General features: G+C 45.7%; 1 protein-coding gene across 1 annotated transcript in view; it reads left to right on the plus strand.

Annotated features, from left to right (window-relative positions):
- Positions 1 to 18,713, plus strand: part of LOC124555196 (dedicator of cytokinesis protein 3) — a 448,693-nt gene that overhangs the window by 268,847 nt on the left and 161,133 nt on the right. The window lies entirely within an intron of this gene.

Below are 18,713 nucleotides of genomic sequence, written 5' to 3' on the forward strand. Positions count from 1 at the left end.
CAAAATCATATGATCACCCTAATATAATATGTACGAGGGACATGCAATAAGTAGTGCAATACATTTTTTCTCGGTCATTTTCAATTGAAAAATGCGGATTTTTTTGTGAGATGCCATGGAATATTCTCGCTTCAGCTCCTATAGTTCCATGAAGTTCCGAAAGGTGGCGGCGCTTTACGTAGCCTTCCAGATGGCGTCTGTAACGGTGGTGCATTCCAAGTAGAGAGTCGTCATTGAGTTTCTTTGACGGAAAACCAGAGCATCACAGATCTTCATAGGTGCTTGCAGAATGCCTACGGTGACCTGGCTGTGAACAAACACAGGGTGAGTCGGACAGGCCGCGCAAACCTGTCCGATTTCCGGCATGCCGGCCACCCGCACACAACTTTACCTCCTGCAATGTTGGAACGTGCGGACACTCTCATTCGAGGTGATCGCCGGATGACAATCAAGCACCTCGCTGCACAAGTGGACGTCTCTGTTGGCAGTGCTGACACACTCATCCACCAGTTGGGATACTTAAAGATATGTGCCGTCTGGGTTTCTCGCCGTGTAACAGAAGACAAGAAAGAGCAACGCAGGACCGTCTGTGCGAAATTGCTTGCGTGTTACGAGACTGATCGTGACCATTTTTTGTCGAACATCGTCACAGGCGATGAAACATGGATTCATCATTCGAACCGGAAGCCAAACGGCAGTACATGGGCTGGCACCACACCACCTCTCCTCGGAAGAAAAAGCTCAGAGCCGCACGCTCAGCCGGTAGAGTCATAGCGGCGGTCTTCTGGGACTGTGAAGGGTTGTTCTGTTTGGTGTCCTCCTTCACGTCGCAACGATGCCGCAAAAATGCAAACGAACTTCTCCTTCTTCTTGACAACGCATGGTCTCATACAAGTCTGTGCACCCGAGAGGAGCTCACAAAACTTCATTGGGCTGTTCTTCCTCTTCCACCCTACAGTCCAGATATCGCACCTTCCGACCTCCGTTTGTTTTGCCCAATGAAGGATGCACTCCACGGGAAGCAGTACGTGGATGATGGGGAGGTTATTGGTGCAGCAAGACGTCGGCTCCGATGTCGACCAGTGGAGTGGTACCATGCGAGCATACAGGCCCTCGCAGTAAGGTGGTGTAATGCCGTCGCATTCAACGGAGATTTTGTTGAAGAATGTGGTTTTGTAGCCAAAAGAGAGGGAAATTACATGGTGTATTCGAATCCTGAATGAAACAAACCAGCTTTCAGATGCAAAATGTATTGAATTACTGATGGAACACGTCTCGTAATTGCCAGAGCTCGGTTTCTGACGTACCTATAACGCAATGACGTATTTAGTTTCCACTTATACAACATACATATTGAAGCACCTTAAACGCCAGTGGTTGCTGTGTACTTCTATCGTTACCAACGTTGGAAAAATTGTCGGTGTCCACTTACTTAGTGCAGTCGCGAGAACAGTCACCAGTCTATGAGAGCACTCCTCTGTTTCCCACCTCTTTCTCCAGATTTAGAAAGTTTAGCTCAGCTTGTTGCTCTTAAGTCGTTACTACCTCCAGATTTTATTCTTTATAGTAGTTATTAAATTCAGTTTTGTTAATCAGTTCGGGTAACATGGACAAATGGTCGTCGATTAATTGTCAAATATTTTAAGAAAATCAACTTTTACGTTAACACTCGGAATGTTGTAGCTGTGATATTCAAAAGTCACAGGGAGGGAGCGTACAAAACGTCAGATTATACGGAAAGTATGCAGTACTGTGTTGCGAGAGTGTCATATGCAAATGCATTTGGCTATGGCTCATTTACGGGGGTAATCCTAAAAGTAAGGTCTCCTATTTCATTTATAGGTACATAGACCTGTTTATTTCTACAATGGTTTACATCAGTTCACAGCTTGAACATTTAGCTATTTTTCGACATAATCACCATTTCTGACGATGCATTTTTGTAGACGCTGTGGCAGTTTTTGTGTGTGCATGTCATACCAGCTCGCCGCCATGCTGTTCAGAATGTTATGAACCTTTTCTTTCACCTCGTCGTCGGAGCTGAATCACTGGAACCACAATTAACGCTGACAGGTACTATGAGACCCTGAAAGAACTCAAACGGGCAATTCAGAACCGGAGAAGAGGAACGTTGAGCAAGAGCGTACACATGCTCCATGACAAAGCTCGCAAACCGTTGCTCTCCTACAACAGTTTCAGTGGAACATAACCACCCACCCACCCTATAGTCCTGACTTGTCGCCCAGTGACTTTCACCTGTTCCCTAGCTTAAAAGAACATTTAGCTGGAAAGCGATTCAGCTCAGACGACGAGGTGAAAGAAGTGGTTCATAACTTTATGAACAGCATGGTGGCGCGCTGGTATGACATGGGCATGCAAAAACTGCCACAGCGTCTACAAAAATACATCGACAGGAATGGTGATTACGTTGAAAAATAGCTAAATGTTCAAGCTGTAAACTGATGTAAACCATTGTAGAAATAAACAAGTCTATGTACTTATAAAAAAATAGGAGACCTTACTTTTGGGATTACCCTCGTATATGTTTATTAAATGTGGAAGTGTCATGTACTTCGTATCAGCCAACAGCTATATAAAGAGCAGAACTGACTCCTAGAAAAGTGATTGAAATGGTGCAATGCAAAAGAAATAACAAGATTTGACGAGTTAGGTACTTCTACCACCGTCCCAGTTATAAAGTAGCTATAAGGCTATTCCATTATTGGAGCGCCGCGCGGGATTAGTCGAGCGGTCTAAGGCGCTGCAGTCATGGACTGTGCGGCTGGTCCCGGCGGAGGTTCCAGTCCTCCCTCGGGCATGGGTGTGTGTGTTTGTCGTTAGGATAATTTGGGTTAAGTAGTGTGTAGGCTTAGGGACTGATGACCTTAGCAGTTAAGTCCCATAAGATATCACACACATTCGAACATTATTGGAGCAAGCAGTTTTGCAGACACTTAATTTGGGGGGAAGGGTTGGCCGCGCGGTTCTAGGCGTTACAGTCTGCGACCACTACGGTCGCAGGTTCGAATCCTGCCTCGGGCATGGATGTGTGTGATGTCCTTAGGTTAGTTAGGTTTAAGTAGTTCTAAGTTCTAGGGGACTGATGACCTCAGCAGTTCAGTCCCATAGTACTCAGAGTCATTTGAACCATGGGACATGAGAACTTGTTAAAAGTTATAATATTTTATATCTGTTTACACTACAATAAAAGCGTGACGTGCTGGCTATGGAATTGTAGCACTACAAATGCAGTGATTCAGTGTTCACGTGCTGCTTGTTCTATGAAATTTATCTGTCACCTGGTGTAACATCCACGCCAGCAGTTCGGATAGCAAGCTTCGAGTATATGACTGCCTATCTTAAATAAGAAGTAAGCACAGTCATGCATGACAACCGAATCAGATTTCAGCAAGGTGAATATCCAGAAATGTTACGAGCCAAACTTTGGCTCCAGAAAGAAAGCTTCACTTTGCAGTGAGTGTGCACTGGAATGAGAGTTTCCGTTGGAATGAAATGGTGTGCGGGACGAAACGAAGCAATCTAAGTCTCGCTCAACTAAGCAGAATTTCTCGCTGAACAAGCACAGCTACAGCTGCTACATAACGGCTGGCAATGCATCGAGCACTTTTTTTTTTCAGTGGTCGAGGAACTGGTCACACAGCTTAGAGCATGCATAATGTTGGAAGGGAATTCAGATGAACTACGACGCCCTTACATCAGCTTATTCAGTTGTGAATTAGGAACATAGTCGTACATTCTATAGTAAGTTGATTCCTTCGATTGGTGTGATATCCTCCTCTGTCTCGCCCATTAAGCTATTCTGGTTCTACTTTGATTACTAAGCGCAAGATCTGAATACATCGATTTTCCTGAAACCAAGTTAATGTCCATTAAGAATTACTTCAGCTTCACTTTATGTTCTTATGTTCCATTCTTTCTCAAAAGCCGAACCCAGAGAAGGTAGTGATGTTGGACGCTGGGGTCTGGAGTGATGTCGGCGTTCTGACTCATCAAAAAGGTGCTCCATTGGTTTAGGTCTGGATTCTGGGGGAGGGGGGAGGGGGGGCGGACTGGAGCAGTCCATTTCAGGAATGATACTGTCTATAAATCATTGTTCACAGACGCCGCTTTAAGACAGGGTGAATTCTCTGGTTGTCTCCGAATTGCTCATCTACTGTACGCAGTATACGATGCTGTAAAATGTATTTATATTTGCCCTCATTTACTGCTTCCTTAAGCGCAATGAAGTACCACACGCTAACCACGTACAACATCCCCATTCCGTAACATCACGTCCTCCGTACTTCAGCCTCGGCACTACACATGACGGCAGGTAGCGTTTTCCAGGCATTCGCCAAAACCAAACCCTTCCGTCAGATTGCAACAGGATAAAGAATAATTCCTAATTCTGAGTCAGTCGTTTCCAGTCATTCACTGTCCATGGCGTCGCTCTTTACACCACGTCAAGCGTCGTATATACTAAAAGTGGGACGATTCAGAGAAGATCAGCATGGCCCGGATGGACAGTCATCGACAAATGTAAAAATAATTTCTGGCATGCCAAAGGAAATTGGGTAGGGATCCTTGCTGTCCGTGTTGTATATTAATGACCTTGTAGGCAATACTAACAGTAACCTCAGACTTTTTGCCATGGTTACGTGTAATGGAGTACCATGTTCAAAGATGCACAAATGTAAGAGACAGTTTTCAAACTGTTGCAGAGATTGGCATCTTGCATTAATATTCATAAATGTAAAACTGTGAACGTATTATCCTGCGATTGTGACATCATTGACTCAAATTGGGCTCATTCAAATTATACAGCCGGCCGCTGTGGCCGAGCGGTTCTAGGTGCTTCAGTCTGGAACGGCGCGACCGCTACGGTCGCAGGCTCGAATTCTGCCTCGGGCATGGATATGAGTTCTACGTTCTAGGGTACTGATGACCTCAGATGTTAAGTCCCATAGTGCTCAGAGCCATTTGAACCACTTGAACCAAATTATACAAATTCCTGGGTGCAGTGCTGGTTTGTGCAAAATTTTTATCACTGTGCTACAATTTGGTGGCATATAGCCTTTTGACTTACAAGGGTAGTAATCGTAACTAAATTGAATATATTAATTTTGTGTATATAAATTGAACTGTTTAGACATATTTAAATTTTATAAGTAATTGTTTAATATTATGAGAAATGAAATAGATGAGAAAAGGTTAGTAGTAGTAGGAATCGGACCCATGTGTACGAGTTACCAGTCAGTGAACTTGACCACTCACACGGCCACTTTGGCAGGTGCTCTTCTGAAAGCATTCATACTGTACGTTTGCACGATATGTTACACCCAATTTCAAAGAAAAATACTGACCGGGTGCTGTGACCAATGCCAGATGGTATGAACTAACATTAGAGCATGCGCAGACAAAGACAGACAGGTTTTCTGTGAGTTGATCGTAGCACAGCCTTCGATACTGGTTTCTAATTATCTCTGAGAGAGTGCTACAAAACATGTTTTCGTCCATTTTATTTTGCATATCAGCACGCATTAGAAGAGAAATGACGTAACTTTAGTGCGATTTCCGGATCGCATTCTACGATAAATGGCCAAATTTTAGTGCGATATTTATTGTGTGCTGTAGCACATTCGCACAAGATAACCGGTCACCATAGGCTGGGTGGAACAATTTGTTGGGGGAGGGGGCGGGAGGAGGATATGAAGTAGAATGATCACATAGATTCACTCAGTCATTGATATACCAGATGGCAGACTTTGGTTCATTGGTAGGAAACTTTTGTAAGGACATGTGGAAGAGAAATAACGGATAAACCATTGAAAGAAACATATTTAAATTTGCACATGAGAGGGTAACATTTGTCAACTGCGTACGATGTTTGCGTTCCAGGTTACAAACGCTGCTTAATGTGGCGACCATCTGCATCCACGGAAGTCTGTAGCAGCACTAGACATTGCTCTACTGCTGTCCGAAACATTTCAGATGGAATGTTGATAACCTCCCTCGCTATGTTCATCTTCAGTCTCTAACGTGTGTAAGTGTCCCGTTAATAAGCCCCGACCTTTAGGTGACCATGCAGCCAGAAATCTCACACACGGGTTCATATCTGGTGATCTTGGTGGTCACGCAGTTTGAAACGATCGGACAATGATTCGGTTTTCTCCAAGTGTGTTACGGAGTAACAGAGTGACCTCACTAACAATGTGAGATGGAGCTCTTTCGTGCATCAAAACAGTTGAATCCAAAGCAGCTCTCTCCTGCAGAGCAGGGGTCACATGCTGGCCCAGCACATCACAGTAACGTGTGCCGTTCGTGCTGCACGTCCTCGGTCGTTGGCGTCTGAGTTCTCCAAAGAAATATGGGCCAATCACGAACTGTGCCGTGAAGCCACACCACACAGTGGCGCGTTCACTATGCAGGGGAACTTCATTAACGTCTCTTGGCGGTGACGATTCCCAGTGCTTTATCACTCCACAAAATTTTACAAGGTCACATGTCGTCAACTTGAACCCTTGTAAGAAACGTAAGAGCGAAGTCTTCTCGAATGTTGGTGTCACGTGGCAAAAGTTGGTGAGTAATCTGAAGTTTGAAAGTATATCAAAAACTGTTCAGATGTGTGTGAATTCGTAAGGGGCCAAACTGCTGAGGTCATCGGTCCCTAGACTTACACACTACTTAAACTAACTTATGCTAAGAACAACACACGCACCGATGCCCGAAGGAGGACTCGAACCTCCGGCGGGAGAGGCCACACGATCCGTGTCATGGCGCCTCTAACCACGCGGCCACTCCGCGCGGCTACGGATATCATTTCACAATTATTGTTCGCAGCAATTTTCGAACTCTGGACCATGGGATATCCAGCTGACTGCACTGCTTGAAGATTGCACATTGCGCTCCGCATTCGGGAGGACGACGGTTCAATCCCGCGTCCGGCCATCCTGATTTAGGTTTTCCGTGATTTCCCTAAATCGCTCCAGGCAAATGCCGGGATGGTTCCTTTCAAAGGGCACGGCCGACTTCCTTCCCCGTCCTTCCCTTATCCGATGAGACCGATGACCTCGCTGTCTGGTCTCCTTCCTCAAACCAACCAACCAACCAACCATTGCGCTCAGCCGTGGCAACGGCAACTACTTCTACAATTTCTGACGCAATTGGCGTCGGCTTCTCGCTGGAGCAATTCCCAACTCGCCAGTTAATTCGAATATCCGAATAATCTTTTTCAACGCCGTTGCGGAAGAGGAGCTCTCCATATTCTTGTAAAGCGTCGATACTCGCGAAGAGCAGCAGCATTATTGCTGTTATCTCGATAAAATAGCTTCACGAGTAAAGCACTGCTCACGCTGTCCAGACCCATGTTGACTGTCTGCAACCGTAATGCACACTGAGGCTTTTGTTTCAACCCAACGTCGCCGTACCAGTACCGGCGTTTAACGGCAACTCATGACACTAACACTACTAATAACGCAAATCCTGCAGCGCACAGTCTAAAGTTGGGTAGCGGTACGGCAAATAATTTTCCGTCGACACTGACTCAGGTACCGTAAGTTTAATAATTACAACCCCCTCCCCCCACCAGTAGATCAGAAACAGAAATATACACTCCTGGCCATTAAAATTGCTACACCAAGAAGAAATGCAAATGATAAATGGGTATTCATTGGACAAACATACAGGGTGATGCAAAAAGAGTACAACAACTTTAAAAATGTGTATTTAATGAAAGAAACATAATATAACCTTCTGTTATACATCATTACAAAGAGTATTTAAAAAGGTTTTTTTTTCACTCAAAAACAAGTTCAGAGATGTTCAATATGGCCCCCTCCAGACACTCGAGCAATATCAACCCGATACACCAACTCGTTCCACACTCTCTGTAGCATATCAGGCGTAACAGTTTGGATAGCTGCTGTTATTTCTCGTTTCAAATCATCAATGGTGGCTGGGAGAGGTGGCCGAAACACCATATCCTTAACATACCCCCATAAGAAAAAATCGCTGGGGGTAAGATCAGGGCTTCTTGGAGGCCAGTGATGAAGTGCTCTGTCACGGGCTGCCTGGCGGCCGATCCATCGCCTCGGGTAGTTGACGTTCAGGTAGTTACGGACAGATAAGTGCCAATGTGGTGGCGCTCCATCCTGCTGAAATATGAATTGTTGTGCGTCTTGTTCGAGCTGAGGGAACAGTCAATTCTCTAACATCTCCAGATACTGTAGTCCAGTTACAGTAGCACCTTCGAAGAAAAAGGGACCAAAAACTTTATTGGCTGAAATGGCACAGAAAACGTTCACCTTAGGCGAGTCACGTTCATACTGAGTTGTTTCCCGCGGATTCTCAGTGCCCCATATACAGACATTGTGATGGTTGACTTTCCCGTTAGTGTGGAAAGTTGCTTCATCACTAAACAGAATTTTTGAAACGAAAGATTCATCTGTTTCCATTTGAGCAAGGATAAAATCACAGAAATCGATTCTTTTAATCTTATCAGCTGCAGACAGTGCTTGAACCACTTTCAGGCGATAAGGTTCCATAACTAACATTTTTCGTAGGACTCTCCATACGGTTGATTGTGGAATCTGCAGTTCTCTGCTAGCTCTACGAGTCGATTTTCCTGGGCTGCGAACAAATGCTTGCTGGATGCGTGCTACATTTTCATCACTCGTTCTCGGCCGTCCAGAACTTTTCCCTTTGCACAAACACCCATTCTCTGTAAACTGTTTATACCAACGTTTAATACACCACCTATCAGGAGGTTTAACACCATACTTCGTTCGAAATGCACGCTGAACAACTGTCGTCGATTCACTTCTGCCGTACTCAATAACACAAAAAGTTTTCTGTTGAGCGGTCGCCATCTTAGCATCAACTGACGCTGAGGCCTAGTCAGCAGCGCCTCAAGCGAACAAATGTACAACTAAATGAAACTTTATAGCTCCCTTAATTCGCCGACAGATAGTGCTTAGCTCTGCCTTTTGTCGTTGCAGAGTTTTAAATTCCTAAAGTTGTGGTATTCTTTTTGAATCACCCTGTATTATACTAGAACTGACAAGTGATTACATTTTGACGCAATTTGGGTGCATAGATCCTGAGAAATCATTACCCAGAACAACCGCATCTGGCCGTAATAACGGCCTTGATACGCCTGAGTATTGAGTGAAACAGAGCTTGGATGGCGTGTACAGGTACAGCTGCCCATGCAGCTTCAACACAATACCACAGTTCATCAAGAATACTGACTGGCGTATTGTGATGAGCCAGTTGCTCGGCCACCATTGACCAGACGTTTTCAGTTGGTGAGAGATCCGGAGAATGTGCTGGCCAGGGCAGCAGTCGAACATTTTCTGTATCCAGAAAGGCCCGTACAGGACCTGCAACATGCGGTCGTGCATTATCCTGCTGAAATGTAGGGTTTTGCAGGGATCGAATGAAGGGTACAGTCACGGGTCGTAACACAGGTGATATGTAACGTCCACTGTTCAAAGTGCCGTCAATACGAACAAGAGGTGACCGAGACGTGTAACCAATGGCACCCCATACCGTAACCAATGGCACCCCATACCATCACGCCAGGTGATACGCCAGTATGGCGATGACGAATACACGCTTCCAATGTGCGTTTACCGCGATGTCGCCAAACACGGATGCGACCATCATGATACTGTAAACAGAACCTGGATTCATCCGAAAAAATGACGTTTTGCCATTCGTGCACCCAGGTTCGTCGTTGAGTACACCATCGCAGGCGCTCCTCTCTGTGATGCATCGTCAAGGGTAACCGCAGCCATAGTCTCCGAGCTGCAAACGTCGTCGAACTGTTCGTGCAGATGGTTGTTGTCTTGCAAACGTCCCCAATTGTTGACTCAGGGATCGATACGTGGCTGCATGATCCGTTACAGCCATGCGGATAAGGTGCCTGTCATCTCAAAAAATGGTTCAAATGGCTCTGAGCACTATGGGACTTAACATCTGAGGTCATCAGTCCCTTAGAACTTAGAACTACTTAAACCTAACTAACCTAAGGACATCACACACATCCATGCCCGAGGCAGGATTCGAAACTGCGACTGTAGCGGTCGCGCGGTTCCGGACTGAAGCGCCTAGAACCGCTCAGCCACCTTGGCCGGCGCCTCTCATCTCGACTGCTAGTGATACGAGGCCGTTGGGATCCAGCACGGCGTTCTGTATTACCCTCCTGCACCCAACGATTCCATATTCTCCCAACAGTCATTGGATCTCGACCAACACGAAAAGCAATGTCGCGATACGATAAACCGCAATCGCGATAGGCTACAATCCGACCTTTATCAAAGTCGGAAACGTGATGCTACGTATTTCTCCTCCTTACACGAGGCATCACAACAACGTTTCAGCAGGCAACGCCGGTCAACTGCTGTTTGTGTGTGAGAAATCGGTTGGAAACTTTCCTCATGTCAGCACATTGTAGGTGTCGCCACCGGCGCCAACCTTGTGTGAATGCTCTGAAAAGCTAATTATTTGCATATCACAGTATCTTCTTCCTGTCGGCTTAATTTCGCGTCTGTAGCACGTCATCTTCGTGGTGTAGCAATTTTAATGGCCAGTAGTGTAACACTAAAACTCTAGTCGCAGTCACGACAGCCAGCTACACAAGACTGATACTCTTAAGACACAATGCACACTTCGCGAAAGAAAGCCATTCAAGTTAGGCTGTTGAACAACGCCCAGGAGAATTCCAGCCAAAAAGATATAAGACTTTACCTTTTATCGAGTCAACTATTTACGAGCGGAGAAGACAAATTAGTAGTGTGTTTATTCTTTTATTTACAATTTTTGTTGTATTAGGCGTTAGGTGTACATACCATGCAAGCACTTCATTAAGAAAAAGTATAACAACATACAGAACCAAGACTAACTCATAACAGTTCGTAATAACATGTCTTTGTAACTAGCATCGAATAAAGTTCCTTTAGATTATCGAATGGGAAAAGGCATAAAGATAATACCTATACATTTTACTTATTTGTTCTGAAGTGAAATTACTGCGTAATCTTGTGGTTATTCGTTGGCGTCCCTAAGGTCAAGATTTAAAAATACGTAGATGCTAGACAGTCCGTAGCATGGTGCAGGATCTCTGCGTGGACACAGTTATATTTGCAGGTTACGATCTTTAAGAAGTCCATGCTGATTCTGTAAGTTGTATTTTCAGCGTTTTCGTATTTCTCCGCGAATACCTTCATCATGTTTTCTTTTTTTTATTTTTTTATTTGATGTGGGGTGTTTGCACCTTAATGTGCACTCTAAGACAAAAACAAAAGCGGCGTACCACGAAGGACTTATGGAAATGGTCAAACATTGTTGTTCATGTAGATATCGACGGGTAATGCGAAATTGTAAACTTTGGAACCGCGCGACCGCTACGGTTGCAGGTTCGAACCCTGCCTCGGGCATGGATGTGTGTGATGTCCTTAGGTTAGTTACGTTTAAGTAGTTCTTAGTTCTAGGGGACTGATGACCTCGGATGTTAAGTCCCATAGTGCTCAAAGCCATTTGAACCATTTTCGTAAACTTTGGCGGCTGAAGGATGAATGTGTGACGCTGCAGCACAATTTCACTGCGCTGCTGGCAAGGATACCAGGGCATAAAGGCTGCGGATTAAATTCCGTGTACTCAGTTGGACAGTAACTACGCCTCGCAGACAGGCGAGTCAGTATACGCAGATGTCAGCATTTCAGAGAGGACGTGTAGTTAGGCTAAAAGAAGCTGAGTGGAGTAATCGGCGAATCGCTCGACATCGGAATAGGAGCTGTGCCATCATTCGACGATGTCGACAGGAATGGATAAACCACGGCCGAACACAGCGTCAAGAAGGAAGCGGTCGACCCAGAGAGACGACAGAGCGTCTCGGCTGGTACCAGAGGCTTCTTAGTGCGAAAGCCGACGCCCGTTCACTCCTCCGTACCTTGTCCTAAGGGTCTCTTTTCTCTATTAATGGGGATTGTACAGGGTGAAAACTATTAAGCTATATGAAATAAAATCATCATAAATTCTGAACGGTTTGCGTTAGGACGTTCAAACTGCACGGTTAGCCGCGGGGCATGATGGAAATTAGTAGGCGGATGTCTGCCCCCGGTAGCTGAGTGGTCAGCGCGGCAGAATGTCAATCCTAGGGCCCCGGGTTCGATTCCCGGGTGGGTCGGAGATTTTCTCCGCTCAGGGACTGGGTGTTGTGTTGTCCTAATCATCATCATTTCATCCCCATCGACGCGCAAGTTGCCGAAGTGGCGTCCAATCGAAAGACTTCCATCCGGCGAACTGTCTACCCGACGGGAGGCCCTAGTCACACAGTAGGCGGATGGTACGGTCGGGTTAGCGACAAAGCCAACCTAAATTTGGATAGATCGTCACTAAGCAAAATTGGCGCCTTTGGGGGACTGAGAACAGCATTTCGCGATCGAGAAGTCTCTTCACCCTCACCGATGACTGTGTAGTCACGGAATAATCGGTTCGTTATGCCTTGATGGCACAGTGACTGCCGAACGGTACGGGAAGGTATTGGAAGAGGATTTCATCGCCATTATTCGAAGTGACCCTGATTTCGACACGATGTGGTTCATGCAAGACGGAGCTCGACGCCGTCGAAGCAGGAGAACGTTTGATGTCCTGGAGGACCACTTTGGGGACCGTATTCTGGTTCTGGGGTACCCAGAGGCCCCATTTGTTTGGGCTATATTAAATACAAGGTGTACAGCAATAAACCGAAAACCATTGCTGAGCTGAAAACAGCCATCCAGGAGGTAATCGAAAGCGTCGATGTTCTGAGACTTCAGCGGGTCATGCAGAATTTCGCTATTCGTCTGCGCCACACATCGCCAATGATGGCAGACATATCGAATATGTCATAACGTAAATCCGAACATTTGTAGTGACGTTTACATGTTGACTAAAATGTTTGTACACCGTAGTTTGTAACTAATTTACGTTTCTTTCATATAGTTCAATGATTGTCACCCTGAATCATAATGTTTAGTTGGCTTCCTACTGTAGAATTAGCAACCACCAAACCTGGAACCATCACATAGACAATGTTGTGTGGAAGGCGAACCAAAGACAGCATTTTAATGGAAGAACACTTCGCAGATGCGACAAATGTACTGAAGACTGCCTACACTACGCTTGTTCTTCCTCTCCTGTAGTATTGCTAAGCCGTACGGGATTGTTACCGGATAGAAGTGACGAAGGGTATCGAAAAATTTCGAAGAAGGGTAACTTGTTTTGTGTTATTACGAAATGGAGGAGAGAGTACCACTGATAGGATAAGCGAGCTGGGGTGCAAATCATTAAAACAAAGGCAATTTTCGCTGCAGCTAGATCTTTTCTCAAAATTTCAATCATCAACTTCCTTCTCTAGCTGACTGCTAACCGAAGAGGCCGGGTTCGATTCCAGCTCGGGGCTGGGTGTTGCGTTGTCCTTATCGTCGTAGCGTCGTAAATGACACGAAAATCGCCTGCATGACGTCACATGATGTCACCTGCACCAAGGCGGCCGGACCTGCCCCGCAAGGAGCCTCCCGGCCAGTGACACCAAACGCTCATTTCCATTTTACATGACAAGTCTAAGCATATGTAACTTCGTACCAGGGTACGGCTTGGCTTTAATGAATGGTCTGAATTGACGAGACACACAGTCGTATCTTCCACTGTTGAGATGGCTGTATGGGCACGTCCCGAAAGTCACACCAACGTAAGAGGATATGACCATCATGATACAACAAGGGAAATCAAAGATTAGACGGCAAGAATTAGGTGTTCATTTTTCGCATGAGCCATACGAGAGTGGAACAGTAGAGGAATATATAGTCTGAAAGTGGTTGTATCCAGCTGCTGCACTCAAGTGTGAATTGCAGAGTAACTATGTCTGTCTCTTTAAGTGTGCTTATTGTTTCCATCCGAATACAAATCACTTTTCAACCTTGTCCCTATCTCTTAGGCAGGTATCTTGCACTGGACTACCTGTCTGAAGGCATTGCTGTGATCGATTGCCAAAATGCGACCATATTCTGAACAGCATTTGGGGTTAGGTGTTGGGGTGGGGGATGCATTTCATACAACTGCAACAGTGAATAGCTTCTCCCTCAGAAGATAACTGAACGGTAGTGTGGTGGCAGCAAATAACACAAGGAAAACAACTCACGCCTGACAGAGAGATGTCTCATATTCTGCTCCATATACAATGAAGAGCCAAAGAAACTGCCCAATATCGTGTAGGGCCCCCGCGAGCACACAGAAGAGCCCCAACACGACATGGTATGAACTCGACTAATGTCTGAAGTAGTGCTGGAGGGAATTGACACCATGAATCCTGCAAGGCTGTCCATAAATCCGTAAAAGTACGAGGGGTTGGAGATCTCTTCTAAACAGCTCGTTGCAAGGAATCCAGATATGCTTATTCCCTGCGGGGTCAGGGATTTTCTCTGCCTCGTGATGACTGGGTGTTGTGTGATGTCCTTAGGTTAGTTAGGTTTAAGTAGTTCTAAGCTCTAGGGGACTGATGACCATAGATGTTAAGTCCCATAGTGCTCAGAGCCATTTGAACCATTTGAACCAGGTATGCTTAATAATGTTCATGTCTGGGGCGTCTGGCGGCGGACGGAAGTGCTTAAACTCAGAAGAGTAGCCACTCTGTAGCAGTTCGGGACGTGTGAGGTGTCGCGTTGTCCTGCTGGAATTGCACAAGTCCGTCGGAATGCACAATGGACATGAACGGATGCAGGTGATCAGACAGGATTCTTACGTACGTGTCACCTGTCAGAGTCGTATCTAGACGTATTAGGGGTCCCATATCATTCCAACTGCACACGCCCCACATCAGTATAAAGCCTTCGTCAGCTTGAACAGTCCCCTGCTGACATGCAGGGTTCATGGATTCATGAGGTTGTCTCCATATCCGTACACGTCCATCCGCTTGATACAATTTGAAACGAGACTCGTCCGACCAGGCAACGTTTCCAGTCATCAACAGTCCAATGTCGGTGTTGACGGGCCCAGACGAGGCGTACAGCTTTGTGTCGTGAAGTCATCAACAGTACACGAGTGGGCTTTCCTCTCCGAAAGCCGATATCGATGATGTTTCGTTGAATGGTTCGCACACTGACACTTGTTGATGGCCTAGCATAGAAGTCTGCAGCAATTTGCGGAATGGTTGCACTTCTGTCACGTTGAACGATTCTCTTCAGTCGTCGTTGGTGCCGTTCTTGCGGAATCTTATTCCGGCCGCAACAATGTTGGAGTTTTGATGTTTTACCGGATTTCCGATAATGACGGCACACTCGTGAAATGGTCGTACGGGAAAATCCCCACTTTATCGCTACCTCGGAGATTCTGTGTCCCATCGCGCGGGCTATAACACCACGTTGAAACTCGCTTAAATATTGATAACCTGCCATGGTAGCAGCAGTAACATGCCGACCGCAGCGCCATATTCTGCCTGTTTACATAGCTCTGTATTTGAATATGCATGCATTTGGAGCTTCAGTGTATAACGTACGTAATGAAAAGAAAACAGAGTATAGACATTATGATAAGTTTGCGATGCCATTGTTACGAAGTAAATTTAACCTAGCAAATCTTGAATGAAGGAATTGGAATTATATCATATACGACATAAGTGTCAGTATTCGAGTGAAGTACGAGGGGCGATCAATATTGACTTACACTTTACTTTTCGTATCATTCATTCTGAGCCGTTTGGTTCATCATTACAGGTACAAGTATGTAGTGCTTTCCTCAAACCTTAGGTGACAGGGCAATCACTATAAGTGTAATCCATGCACAGTACAGCCCATTTCTCCAACTGCTCTCATTGCGTGAGAGCACGACATGGATTATGATCATCAAGGATAGCACTGGACGACGCGATTTCTGTGGAAGGATTTCTGTGGAAGGAATATTTACAGGCGATTGGTGGCAGTGTGTGGACAGTGTGCACCGTTGCGAAAAGAGCTTTTGCAACAAGACAACGCTCTTCCGCATACGAGTCAGGGAACCACGGCTGTCATCGCTGAAATGGAGTTCCAGGTCACTATATTCTCCGGAACTGTCCCTGTTAACTTCTGTAGTCCCTTCTCGAACTACTTTTCTGGTGTCTGTCGCACCACTGCGGGACAGATGCTCGCAGTTCCTGGAGGTCTGCGAAATGACGTCTGTGCAGATGTTGCGCCATAACCCCGGACAGGCGGTAATCAGAAGCGGAGACTAAAAGGGGTGTGGCAGTACGTGGAGCCCCGTTTCAGCGATGGCAGCTATAGTTCTCCAATTCGTATCGGGACAAACGTTGTCGTGTTGCAACAAGTCTTTCCGTGACAATGCACACTCCCTCCTTCCACAGAAACTACTTGTCAAGCGTTGTCCTTGATTATGATAGTCCATGCTGGGCGCTCTTGTTATGACAGCAGTTGGAAAAATGAGTTCTACTGTGTAGGGATTACACTTCTAGTGATTGCCATTCACCTACGGTTAGACGAAAGTACTACATACTTGCAACTGTAATGATGGGAAAAAAGCGTAAAAAATATGGAACGCCCCTATTAGATCTGTATTTTATTTCGAAATTGTGATCTAAAATACAGTACCCGCCAGGTTAGCCGACAGCGCTAACGCGCTGCTTCCTGGACTCGGGTAGGCGCGCCAGCCCCGGATCGAATCCGCCCGACGGATGAACGACGACGGCCGGCGTGCCGGCCAGCCTGGATGTGGTTTTTAGGCGGTTTTCCACATCCCCCTAGGTGAATACCGGGCTGGCCCCCACGTCCCGCCTCAGTTACACGGCTCGCAGACATCTGAACACTTTCGCACTATTCCATGGATTACACTAGTCGCAGACAGTTGGGGTACACTAATTCCGTCCCGGGGGGTACGGGATGGCGGCAGGAAGGGCATCCAGCCACCCCTTCAACTAACATTGCCACATCCGATTAACCATGCCGACCCTGCGTATCCGCGGGAAACAAAGCACAAGTAAAAGAAAGAAAGAAAGAAAGATCTAAAATACAGTAACGGGGAGTCGTGTAGCATTGCTGGATGGGAGACTCCGAGGGGCACGTCGGTCGCCTAATTGGAAAGGTATTGTTTCTTCACGCACAATGGTACCTTTCCTTTGCGAAGTGTGCGTTTTGTGCTTTGTTTATCAATACTCTGAAGCATACTTGCAGACTTCTAGTCCGCATTTGTGTTGTTGATGACGATGACAGTGAGTGAAGGCGAAACGCGGTGCCAGCAGGTAGCCTGCTCCTCTTTAACCAACGTAGCCACTGAGATTAACGTTCCCATCTGACGGGCGGACCACCATCAACTGTGTCATAGGCCCTCACACCATTTGACACTGTGATGAGGTTGTAATTTAGTTCAGGGCATTGGCGCCAAGTCTTAAATCAGGAACTGTAATCCACTACCTCCTGCCCCCGCCTTACCGGGCAAGTCTTGGCAACTAAAATTTCTTCTATCACTGGGATTCGAACCGGTTACCACCAAGCCGAGCGCCAGCGCGCGTCAGCGACCTCGGCTACAATTGCCGGTTTCTGTATCCCTATTGTTCATAGTATTTAAAATAGTAACTGTATATTCTAATCGTCCTTTCATCTTGTTCTCTAGCCATTAATGTTATGTAAAGTAAAGCGTGATTCTATACTCCATCAGAAATGTAGAAAGAAGTCATGGATTTACTCCGCCATGCCTTCTTGACAAGGTTCACGAATATGTTTTGCCGTCGATTTAATTTCATCTTTGATATGTTGAAGTTGTTAACTTGCAATGTAGATGACTGTGAAGAATGAATGACAAAGTTTTGCCTTTCTGTTGTGGACGAGAGTGCAATGAAAACAAGAGAGGCTGAAGTTTGGTGCTGGCATATAATTTTAGCGTAAGTGCATGGTGGTTAGAATTTCACTGATGAGCTTTGCATCTCGTCTGTGAAGGAAGTGCAGTATTAAAGCGTAACTTTGAAATCCAAAGAATCTGCATAACGAGCGACATAGCCAAAAGGTGAATAAAAGCCTGCGGTTACGTTGGATTCTGTGTCTGATCGAGTGTGGGGCCTCGTTGTTAGGACATTGAGTTCACAATTGGAGGAAGCCACATTCATTTACAGATTCGATCACACGAGTTAGGTGTACGCAAAGCAGCGGTTCATAGTCCTACCCTCGTGTGACTGCTAGCACTCCGTCATTTTGTTGATAGTTTTCGTGGAATATAAGTGCCATTTTTCTTCAGAATATAGGAATATAAATTTGTAATATAGGCCGATCTAAAGAATGTCGCAGTGCTTCTGCACCGATGTTTTCGAAGAGTACAGCACTATGAAGGAAGATTGCAATATTTATGAGACTTAAAGGAGACTCAGATCAGAATATGACGTGCAAAATTTATGAGACTTACAGGAGACCTCGAGAATAGAATATGACAGGTACATTAGTATGACCATTGAGCGATAGTAGTATGCTTAACAGCCTCGTATCAATGATTTTGTTAGTTATATCTCTCAACGGCTGCAGAGGATAGCTGAATGCTGTACATCGTCGTACGCTAATGGTAAAAGTGGGATTTTAGTAAAGGTTACTGTATGACCAATTGGCAGGATCTGAGCAGTGGTAAATGATCGGCTTTGGTGAAACTACAACCCACAAGAGGCGTTTGTAGAAGAGGTGGATTGAAAACAAGCAGATGAGTAA

This window comes from Schistocerca americana, chromosome X, assembly GCF_021461395.2.
Source record: "Schistocerca americana isolate TAMUIC-IGC-003095 chromosome X, iqSchAmer2.1, whole genome shotgun sequence".
In the NCBI taxonomy this organism is placed as follows: Eukaryota; Metazoa; Arthropoda; class Insecta; order Orthoptera; family Acrididae; genus Schistocerca; species Schistocerca americana.